The 12,182-nt window shown below is 38.0% G+C and overlaps 1 protein-coding gene and 2 pseudogenes across 5 annotated transcripts in view; 1 reads left to right on the top strand and 2 right to left on the bottom strand.

The window, feature by feature from the left end:
• VSIG4 (V-set and immunoglobulin domain containing 4) overlaps nucleotides 1-12,182 on the top strand; it is a 44,634-nt gene that overhangs the window by 15,386 nt on the left and 17,066 nt on the right. The window lies entirely within an intron of this gene.
• On the bottom strand, nucleotides 11,053-11,660 carry LOC308550700 (hydroxyacyl-thioester dehydratase type 2, mitochondrial pseudogene; annotated as a pseudogene). The gene has a single exon. The product of its transcript is annotated as a hydroxyacyl-thioester dehydratase type 2, mitochondrial pseudogene (transcript).
• LOC308550701 (ribonuclease P protein subunit p14 pseudogene) lies at nucleotides 11,778-12,163 on the bottom strand (annotated as a pseudogene). The gene has a single exon. The product of its transcript is annotated as a ribonuclease P protein subunit p14 pseudogene (transcript).

The raw sequence follows: 12,182 nt of genomic DNA, 5'->3' as shown, positions 1-12,182 counted from the left end.
GTTACCTTCATTGTCTCTTGTTATGGCTTTCATTGTGAAGTCTATTTTGTCAGATATGAATATTGCTACCCCAGCTTTTCTTTTCTTTTTTTTCCATTTTCATTTGCATGGAAATTTATTTTCCGTCCTTTCACTTTTCATCCTGTGTGTGTCCTTTGTTCTGAGGTGGGTCTCTTGTAGAGAGCATCTATGTAGGTCTTGTTTTCTTATCCATTCACCTGCCCTTTGTCTTTTGATTGGAGCATTTGTTCCATTTACTTTTTAAATGATTAACAGATACATATTTATTTGCATTTTATTATTTATATTTGTGTTTATCTTTTATTTTATTTTTTCTTAACAAAGTGTTTCTAACATTTCTTGTAATACTTTAGTTCTTTTCTTATATAAAAAGTTCTTTATTTCTCCTTCAATTCTAAATAATAGCCTTACCTTCTACGGTAATTTGGTTGTAGTGTCTTATTTTTCATAACTTTGAATGTTTTCTGCCAATCTCTTCTGGCATGAAAACTTTCTGTTGAGAAATTAGCTGACAGTCTTATGGGAGCACTCTCTTAAGTAACTGTCTTTCTCTTGCTGCTTTTAAGATTCTCTTTGTTTTTAAATATTGCTGTTTTAATTATGATGTGTTTTGGTGTGTGCCTCTTTATTTTCAACTTGTTTGGGACTCTCTGGACTCCATGAGCTTGTATGTCTTTTCTTCACCAGGTTAGGGAAGTTTTCAGCCATTATTTCGTCAAATAAGTTCTCGATTTTTTTGCTCTCTCTCTTCTTCAGGTACCTCTATGATTTAGATGTTGTTATGTTAGATGTTTTCCCAGAAGTCACATAAAATAACCTCATTTTTTAATTTGTTTTTTTTATTTTGATGTTCTGATTGTTTTCTGCTACATTGCCTTCCAAGTTGCTGATTCGATCCTGTGATTCATTGAATCTTTTCTTGATTCCTTTTAATGTATTCTTCATTTAGAATATTGTATTCTTCATTTCTGACTGTTTCTTTTTGGTTTCTATGGTTTTTCTAACATTGTCAAAGTTCTCAGTAAATTCCTTTAGATCTTTATAACTATTGCATTGAACTCTATCTGGGTGTGTTTTGGGGGTGTGTGTTTTTTTAGATTTCTCCTGTTCTTTTGTTTGGGACATGTTTCTTTGTCTCCTTATTTTGACTTCCTCCCTGTGTTTGTTTCTATGTATTATATAGATCAGCTTGGTCTCCCAGTCTTGGTAGAGTGGCCTTATGTAGTAGGTGTCTGTGGGGCTAAGTGGTATAGTCTTACTGATCTCCTGAGCTGGGTGCTTCAGGAATGTTGTTTGTGTGGGTTATGTGTACTCTCTTGTTGTAGTTGAGTCTTGATTGCTTTTGACCCACCCATGAGTGTGGGTTGACCCTCAGGCTGGACACTGTCAAAATTGACACTGGCCGCAGTGTGTACAAGTTGTTGTGAGGTGAAGTGTAATTTGTCTGCTGCCTGCTGAGATGTCCCTTTGGTTGTATTGCTTATGGAGCTAATCAGATTGTGGTTCTAATGTGAAGTCTTAAGCCATCCATTAGGTGAGTTGATTATGGAGCCACTTGGAAGAGATTCTGGTGCAAGTCAATGTTAGACACTGCCTATGATAAAACCTGAGCTGCCTGATAGGAGCTACATGGGATCAATATTTGATAGCTGCTTTGCTGGGTCTGGGTGATTTAGGGTTAGGCCAAGCTGCATACCAGGGCCTGCTGCCATCAGTACGGGGCCTGGAGCAGGTCAGCAAAGGGCCCAAGGCACCCTAAGGTCTACCACTACTTGCTGGCTGCTCATTAGCCTCAACTTCTGAAAGAACCTCGGGTAATACGTGAGCTGTGTGACATGGGTTCTCAGGGAGTCATCAGGTAGGGGTGAGCAGTGTTTACCAGGTTAATACAGATTCAAACTTGACACCAGTGCTGGGTCAGCCACTTAGCAAAAGTCTCTGGGTACACCAAGTGCAGTGGCCACCCTTTGGGTCCTGTAGACCTTTTTAGTAGGGTGGGGTCTTTGGGTATCATCAGGGTAGGGCCAGTAGAGTTCATCAGGATAAAAATATATTAATATTTGGCCATGTGAAAAGGGAGCTTTGAATAGGAATGGTTGGGTCTGTTGATAGTTTTCTGGAAAGAAGACAACACAGGCCCAGGCTGGCTGCTACAAGCAGGTTCTGCAGCCAGGTTTAAGCTTGTCAAGTCAGGGCCTCTGGTGAAGCTAGTGCAGTTCCCCAGGCTGATTCTGTGTGGGGGTGGAGGCTGACCCAACACATGGAAGGTGGTGCTGATTAGGCACGTGGGGAAAAAATGACCGCTATACAGCCACACAACTCTGTCTCCACTTGTGTGTCTCTGGCACCACTGAGTTTGCCTGAAATTTCTTAACATTTTCCAAAAAAGACTGCACCCAGGGCCCAGGTAGTTGGATGCCAAAAGGTCTTTCTGTCAGTGTGAGATTTGCAGAATGGGGCCTCAAGGACTTGGCAAGGTGGGGCTATGGCATTTCCCCAGGCTAATGGCATATGGAGGGGAGTACTAAAACCAGGAAAGATGACACCTTGGGCATTGTGGGTGACAGACTCAGCTCAGGGACTTTTGTGGCTATCTTTCCATTCTTCTTCAAAGCCACACAACCAATCTCTCCCTGTATGACTCCAGTCTCTTCTGGGCTGATGACTTTCTTCCAGAGGGTGAGTGCCCATGAGCGATATTTTGTGTGCTGGCTCTCTAAGAAGGCCCCTGGGTTTCCAGCAGTCTCCTGTCTCACCTGGGCAGATAGAATCTCCTCTGATTTTCACAGCCAGATGTTATGTGAGCTCTTCTTTCCGGCACTGGTTCTCCAGGTTTGGGATCCTGGCATGGGGTTGAGAACCCTCACTCCTCCAAGGAGACCTCTGCAGCTGAGATTTCCCTCCAGATTCTCAACAACTTCATGTGAATGTGGGGCCAGCCCTCTTTTGCATCTCTGTCCTTTTTACCAGTCTTGATGTGGCTTATTCTGCACACCCTTAGTTATAAGACTTGTTCAGCTAGTCTTCAGATGGTTATACAGTTTTATTGTTTTATAATTTAGTTGTAATTTTGATATGGTCCTAGGAGGAGATGAGTATAACTTCCACCTACTTTACCACCATCTTGGATCCTTCTATATATGTTAATTTAAAAAATCTTTCTATCTGCCACTCCATCTCCATGACCACTAACAACTTCACGAAGAAGGTAGTTTCTGCTGGCTGTTCTTCCCAACTTACCACAATATAACTTTGTAAATTGGAGTCATTACTGACCTCCAAATCACCAAAGCCTGAAACCTATTCATTCACAACCATCCTCCTCAACATTTCTGTAGCAGTGGACCCTGTTGACATTCCTTCCTCCTCAAAGCTCTTTCAAACACTGTTATTAACACCACTACTCTCTCTTGGTCCTCCTAAGACCTATCTGACTGATTCTTCTCAGACCGCTTTGCTGGTTCTTCCTTCATTCATCCTTTGATTACAAGTTTCCTCGAGGACTGAGTTCTCCATCCTTTCTTCCTATGTTTCTATAGCATTTTATGAGGATTTCATTCACTTCTGTGGCTCCAGATATCACCTCTAGGCTAATGACTCTCAAATCAATAATTTTATCCCTAATTCCTTTCCTAAGGGCTACATCCTAGTGTTTAGCTTCACTTTTAATATTGCTCATTTAAAACTGATATTATTTTTTACTCACTAAATTGCTACTTCAACTCTATTAAAAGATTCAGCAATATCTTTGACTCCCTTTCCTATGCCTCTTAATTCATTATAAAGATCACCAAATGCTGTGAATTCAACTAGCGAATTACCTCTCTTATTAATCTCCTCCTTTCTTTTTCTATACCCTTGTAGTTTCATTATCCATTTTCTGAACAATTTAAAAAGACTTAAAAAAAACTCCTCATGTCCATCTATTCTCACAAAACCATCAATTTAATCAGTATTTATTGAATATCTATTTTATGTTACTAGGAGTAAAAGTCATTAATGGTTTTACACAGTCTAGCAAAGTACCTGGCACATAGGAGGCACTTAATAAATATTTGTCAATAAATGGATAAATTATGTTATTCCCTCACCTTCAAAAACTTCACCACACTGTTGTTAAAATTATTTCCCCAAAACTTAAATTGGGAAATGTTTACTCATTCCTCAAACCTTTCTCATGGACCTTTCTACCAAAAAAACAAAGCCTAAATTTCCTTAGTCTGTCACCAGCTTACATATCCATCCTTATCTTCTAAAATCTCTCTCCACATCTGAGACAGAAAATGCTGCTCCTTCTTCCTGCAATTTTCTTCCTCATTCTTAACCTAATGTAAGCCTATCAACCTTTTGCTGGCATATCCTTTTTAAGACATACTTCACATACTATAAAATTGAACATTTTAAAGTATACAATTTTGTGGTTTAGATGATTGCACAATGAGCATCATCATTATCTTATTCCAAAACATTGTTATCATCCCAAAAAAGAATACTGTATTCATTAAACCATCACTCCCATTCCTTATTCCCTTAACCCCTAGAACTAAGTAATTTGCTTTCTGTCTCTATGCATTTACCAATTCTAGGTACTTCATATAAATTTAACCATACAATGTGTGACTTTTTGTATATGGTTTCTTTTACTTAGCATAATATTTTTGAAATTTATGCCTGCTGTAGCATATAGCTGTACTTCATACTTTTTATGGCCTGGGAAAAAAGAATGAAGCTGGAGGTATCACACTACCTGAGCTCAAATTATACTACAGAGCTACTACAATAATCAAAACAGCATGGTATTAGCACAGAAACAGAGACACAGATCAGTGAAACAGAATAGAGAGCCCAGATATAAAACCACATGTATATGGGCAGGTAATTTTTGACAGAGGAGCCAGAAACTCACAATGGAGTAAAGATAGTCTCTTCAATAAATGGTGCCGGGAAAACTGGAAAGCCACATGCAAAAAAAAAATGAAACTGGATTACAGTTTGTCCCCATGTACAAAAATTAACTCAAAATGGATCAAAAACCTAAATATGAGACCCAAAACCATAAGTTACATAGAAGAAAACATAGGTACCAAACCTATGGAGCTTGGTTGTAGAAAATATTTCATGAACTTGACCCCAAAGGCAGGGGAAGTAAAGGCAAAAATAAATAAATGGGACTATATCAAACTAAAAAGCTTCTGCACAGCAAAAGAAACTGACAAGAAAACAAAGAAGCAGTCAACCAGATGGGAGAAGATATTGCAAATGGCAGCTCCAACAAAGGTTTAATTTCCAAAATATATAAAGAACTCATTAAAATCAACAAGAAATAAACAAACAGCCCAATGAAAAAGTGGACAGAGAACCTGAACAGACACCTCTCCCAAGAAGACATACAAATAGCCAATAAATATATGAAAAAATGTTCAACCTCACTAGCAATTAGGAATATGCAAATCAAAACTACAATGACATAGCACCTCACACCTGTTAGAGTGGTTATTATCAACAAGACAAGCAATAACAAGTTTTGGAAAGGTTGTGGAGAAAATTCACTGCTGGTGGAATGTAGACTGGTGCAACCACTATGGAAAACAGTCTGGCAATTCCTCAAAAAATTAAGAATAGAGCTACCATACAACCCAGGAATCCCTCTCCTGGGTATATACCCAAAAAACTCAAAAACATTTATTCACAAAGATATATGTACCCCTATGTTCATTGCAGCATTATTCAGGGTTGCCATGACATAGAAATAACCAAAGTGTCTTGTGATAGGGGATTGGATAAAGAAGATGTGGTACATATATACTGTGAAATACTACTCAGTCATAAGAAAAGATGAAATACTGCCATTTGTGACAACATGGATGGACCTTGAGGATATTATGCTAAGTGAAATAAGTCAGAAAAAACTAAGAACCATATGATTTCACTCATATGTGGAATGTAAAACTGAAACTCATGGACAGGAATAGCAGTGTGGTGGTTGCTAGCTGGAATAGGGTGGGGGGGAAAGGAGGTCCTAATATATGGTTAAGATATGACTTTGGATGGTGGGCACACAGGGCAATGTACAGATCTTGTAATATAGAAACCCACACCTGAAACCTAAATGTTCATATTTACCATTGTCACCCAAATAAATTTAATAAAAAATCATTCTACACTTTAATGTTTAGCAGGTTAATATGTATAGATCTTTCTTTTGTTTACCAGTAGGGGGTGCTAAAGCACAAGTGTTTATTTTCTCTTACCTGCACTGCTAAGACTTCTAGGATCTCTGGGATAGTGTCTCCCCAGCCCTGGAAAATGCTCCATATTACCCTAGGAGGTGGTGGTCTCCACAACCCAATTGCTTAGGTCTCAGGGCACCACATGGTGGATTAGACTTAATGAGCTATGTTTCTCCTTTGTGTTCCTGGTACAACCTTTCTGTAGCCAGAAGCTGTCAGTGAGCTGCTCTGTCAGAGTGCACACAGCTGCCTCTGCCAGGTTGCACTGCAATGGTAGGGAATGGGAAGGATGCAGGGGAGAAGGTTTGTGCATCCATCTCTTCCTTCCCTCCAGTGGGTTTAATTGCAATGATAACAGAACACTTGGGCAGAAAAGGTTTGTTTTTTTCCAGTCCTTTCATGTGTATTTTACTGTCAGGTGGGCCACAGAAGGATGATGGTCAGGTTGCTGCAACTGCAGAGTGCTTTGTCTGGTACTGATGAGCTGTGGAATGTTGGAACTTTTTGCACTGCCTCTCTGCATCTGACTCTGCGTCCAGTCTCAACATGAGACAGTCACCATGGCCTGATCACTGTTTCTGCCCCTTTGGTTTGCTCAGTGGGGTTTTCACCTGGATCCTTCACTTCTATCATATGTGTCGGGGCCACCACAAGCACTACAAGCACCCGACTGTGATGACTTCTGTCTCTGACCTTTTTACCATCCTGTCTCCACAATTTGCTCAGGTACACCCACCTTCAGATGACTCAAGGCAGGGAAATCTCAAATATGTTTGTGTGTTGAGCAGTAAATCTTTTGTTCAATTATAGCTAACATGTAAATTCAAGAGGAGGGAACTGGAGGTCCTCCCACACTACCATGCAGATGATGAGACAAAGTATTTTCTAATTTCCTGATGATTTTTTATTTAACCTAATGGTTACTCAGGAGTGTGTTGTTTAATATCCATATAATAGTTAATTTTAAAAATTTATATCTGCTATTTATTTTTAATTTCATTTTATTGTGGTTGGAGAACATATTTTACATTATTTCAACTGTTTCAAATTTACTGAAACTTATTTTCTTGCTTAACACATGATCTAGTCTGGATAATGTTCCGTATGATAGAGAAGGATTGATGTGTATTCTGCTGTTGTTGAGTGGAGTGTTCTATATATGTCTGTCAGTTCCACTTGTTCAACAATGTTGTTCCAGTCTTTAATTTTCTTGCTGATCTTTGCCTAGTCATTTTATCCAAAATTGAGAGTGGAATATTGAAGCTTCAAACTATTATTATTAAATTGTCTGTTTCTCCCTAAAACTGTCAGTTTGTGTTTTATGTATTTGAGGGCTCTGTTGTTAGGAGCATATGTTTATAATTGTAGTGTCTTCTTCATAGATAGACACTTTACCTTGGTTTTCAGTAACAATTTTGCCCTCAAGTCTATTTTGTTGGATATTGGTATAGCTAATGCTCTTTTATTTTGGTTACCATTCGCAAGACATATTTTTTTCCATCCTTCTTTTTCTTCTTCTTTTTTTTAACATCACTTAAATGCCTTTATTTATTTATTTATTTATTTATTTATTTATTTATTTAGTATTACAGATGCCCCTTTTTTTCCCATTGATCCCCAACACCCCAAAACCATCCGACCACCAGGCCTTCCCCATACCAATGTCTGTGTCCATGGGTTATGCCTATAAACATATAAGTTCTTTGATTAATCTCTCCCCACCCACTCCCCATCTCTACCTTTCCTCTGAAATCCCTGAGTCTGTTCCATGCTTCTATGTCTCTGGATCTATCTTGTTCATCAGTTTATTTTGTTTATTACATTCTACATATGAGTGAGATCATACAGTACTTTTCTTTCTCTGACTGGCTTATTTCACTTAGCATAATACTCTCCAGTTCCCTCCATGTTGTCCCAAAGGATAAGAGGTCCTTCTTTTTTACAGCTGCATAGTATTCTATAGTCTAAATGTACCACAGCTTTTTTTTATCCACTCATCCACTGATGGGCACTTGGGCTGTTTCCAGATATTAGCTATTGTAAATTGTGCTGCTATGAACATAGAGGTGCATAAGTTCTTTTTCATTGGTGTTTCAGGCTTCTTAGGATATATTTCTAGAAGTGGGAACACTGGGTCAAATGGCAGTTCAATTTTTAATTTTTTGAGGAAACTCCATAATGCTTTCCATAGTGGCTGCACCAGTCTGCATTCCCACTAACAGTGTACCAGGATTCCTTTTTCTCCACACCCTTGCCAGCACTTATCATTTGTTGATTTGTTGATGGTAGCCATACTGACAGTGTGAAGTGATACCTTATCTTGGTTTTAATTTGCATCTCTCTGATTATTGACTTTGAACATTTTTTCATATATCTGTTGGCCATCTGTATGTCCTCTTTGGAGAAGTGTCTATTTAGGTCCTTTGCCCATTTTTTAATTGGATTGTTTGTCTTCCTTTTGTTAAATTGTATGAGTTCCTTATATATTTTGGATATTAACCTCTTATCAGATGTGTCATTGGCAAATATGTTCTCTCATACAGTGGGCTCCCTTTTCATTTTGTTGATGGTTTCTTTTGCTGTGCAGAAGGTTTTAATTTTGATGTCCCATTTGCTTATTTTCTCCTTTATTTCTCTTGCCCTTGGAGATGTATTGGCAAACATATTGCTAAGAGAGATGTCTGAGATTTTGCTGCCTATGTTTTCTTCTGGGATTTTTATGGTTTCACAATGTACATTTAAGACTTTTATCCTTTTTGAGTTTATTTTTCTGCATAGTGTATGTTGGTGGTCTAGTTTCATTTTTTTTTTTTTTTTTTTTTTGCATACACTTGTCCAATTTTCCAAGCACCATTTATTGAAGAGACCATCTTTACTTCATTGTATGTTCTTACCTCCTTTGTCAAATATTAATTGACCATAATGGTGTGCGTTGATTTCTGGGTTCTCTCTTGTGTTCCACTGTTCTATATGTCTGTTCTTGTGCCAATACCAGGCTGTTTTGATTACAGTGGCTTTTCAATATAACTTGATATCAGGTATTGTGATTCCTCCAACTTTGTTATTTTTCAAAATTGCCTTGGCTATTCGGAGTCCTTTTTGGTTTCATAAAAATTTTTGAAGTGTTTGTTCTAGATCTGTGAAATATGCTGTTGGTGTTTTAATAGGGATTGCATTGAATTTATAGATTACTTTGGGTAGTATGAACATTTTAATGATGTTAATTCTTCTAATCCATGAACACGGTATATTCTTCTAGTTGTCTGTACCATCCTCTATCTCTTTTTTCAATGTCCTATAGTTTTCTGAGTACAAGTCTTTTACCTTCTTGGTTAGGTTTATTAGTAATTATCTAATTTTTTTTGTCTTTGCAATGGTAAATGAGATTGTTTTTTAGTTTCTCTTTCTAAGAGTACATTATTGGTGTGTAAAAATGCCATCGATTTCTGGCTGTTAATTTTGTATTCTGCTACCTTGCCGAATTCATTTAGTAAACCAAGCAGTTTTTTGGTGAAGTCTTTAGTATTTTCCATGTACAATATCATGTCATCTGCAAATAATGACAGTTTTACTTCCTCCTCTCCAATTTGGATGCCTTTTATATTTTCTTCTTGTTTGATTGTTGTGGCTAGAGCTTCTAGTATTATGTTTAATAAGAGTGGTGAAAGTGGACACCCCTGTTTTGTTCCTGTTCTTAGGGGAAATGGTTTTAGTTTTTGCCCATTGAGTATGGTGTTGGCTGTATGTTATTCGCATATGGCCTTTATTATGTTGAGGTATGATCCCTCTATTCCCACTTTGCCGAGAGTTATCAAAAATGAATGTTGGATTTTATCGAATGCTTTTTCTGCATCTCTTGATATGATTATGTGACTTTTGTCTTTCAATTTGTTTATGTGGTGTATCACATTTATTAATTTGAGAATATTTTATCAGCCTTTCATCCCAGGAATAAATCTCACTTGGTCACAGTGTATGATTTTTTTCATATATTGCTGGATCCAATTTGTTAATATTTGTTGAGAATTTTAGCATCTATGTTCATCAGGGATATTGGCCTGTAATTTTCTTTCTTTGTAGTGTCTTTATCTGGTTTTGGAATTAGGCTAATGTTGGCCTCTTAAAAAGAGCTTGGAAGCACTCCTTCCTCTTGGGTTTTTTGGAATAACTTGAGGAAGACAGAAGTTACTTCTTCTTTGAATGTCGGTAAAACTCCCCTGTGAAGCCATCCAGGCCAGGACTTTTGTGTGCTAAGAGCCCTTTGATTACCACTTCAACTTCATCCTGAGTTATCTGCCTATTCAGGTTTTCTGACTCTTTCTGATTGAGTTTTGGAAGGTTGTATTTTTCTAAGGATTTGTCCATTTATTCCAGGTTGTCCAGCTTGGTGGCATATAGTTGTTCATAGTATTTTCTTACAATCCTTTATAGTTCTTTTGGGTCAGTTGTTATTTCACTTTTTTTTTCTTTTTTCTGAAGAACGGTATCTAAGAATATTTACTGATAAAAGACAGGTGTTCAAAGATGACCCAGCTTGTATTGTTGATTTCAATGCTAGCTATAAATTCACTGAGAAATTTATTCTATACAGGCATAGGTAGGTTTGTGTTATCCAAATGCATATTTAACTCAGTTTGAAATTCTAAAAGTAGAACTTTGAGCTAAATGATAACTTTCCAAATATTTTTTCAGTTTTACAAACCTAGACAGGTGATATATAGACTTAAGTGTGTGTGAAGTATAAGGCCAAATTGGAAAGTGGATATGTGAACACCTCACTACCTGCCCCTCCCTTTGCCTGGTCTGCTGACCATTCCTTGTTGAAGAGCAGCAATCTGTTTTCTTCAGAGGCTCTTCAGTAACAGTAACACTGATCCCTGAACTTGCATCTTTAAACACGTATTTCAGGGACTAGGAGCTTCTGGGTCCATAACTTTAACACAGCCTTCCATAACAGTCTTTTCACTTTGTCTTACAAAGCATGACACAGCAGTAACAGCAATGAACTGTTTCAGCCTCTTCACTTCTGCTGAAGCTACAACAACTTCTCCAACATATAAAGGAGCTGGAAAGTTAATTTCCTGGGAAAGAAATACACAGCCTGGCCCTAGCATTTTAGTACCCAGGAGAGCTGAAATAAGTCCATTGATCAAAACTCCATGTACAATTGTCTTTTCAAACTTGGTGTGTTTTGCAAAATCTTCATTTAAATGCAAAGGGTTGACATCTCGTTAATTCTGAGAAGATAGCCACATCCTTCTGTGTGAAGGCTCTGCTGAGTTCAGCCCAGTTTCCAACTCGGATGTGCATATGCTGAAAGTGCTGCCTGCTTATCACTGGCTGGTTCATGCAGATTCTCCTCTGAAGCCTACCCCACCAAAGATAAGGGCTGGAAATTTCTGGGAACATCTTCAGCACCCTCAAATTCCATCAATGGGACCTCTTAATCTGCTTCAGTCTCCAAACATTATGCTGGCTCCAAAAAGTACTCTTAAGAACAGTTATGTTTCTGAAATTGAGGAATATTCAATCCAATATTGGTTCCCTACTATTATAAGTTAATGCAAGGAGAAAGGGAGAAACCTGAATCACTCTGAAAGCACATTTCTTGCCTTTATAGGGTCCTAACAGAGTCAAAGAGCTCCACAATTTGACAAGACCACTGCTACATATTTTCAAGATGGCTGACAAAATCTTCTCTTTGTAGGTTAGCAGGTCCAAAGGTAAGGCAGCATCAATCTCCCCAAACAGGTCCTTCAGGGCTGAAATAAGCAGCTGCTTGAACTGTGCAGCATTCATTCCAACCTCATGCTCTTGAAATTCTAGGCAGACTTTCATGTAGTGGTGCTCAGAGGAATTTTTGTAAACTATTCTTTCATATATGGCAGCTCTGGCTAGCATCTTTTCCAGTGCTGATTACACCTGACTCCC

The sequence above is a fragment of the Miniopterus schreibersii genome (genome assembly GCF_964146895.1).
Source record: "Miniopterus schreibersii genome assembly, chromosome: X".
NCBI lineage: Eukaryota > Metazoa > Chordata > Mammalia > Chiroptera > Miniopteridae > Miniopterus > Miniopterus schreibersii.
Note: the sequence above shows the minus strand (reverse complement) of the source record. Positions and strands in the feature narration are given on the sequence as shown.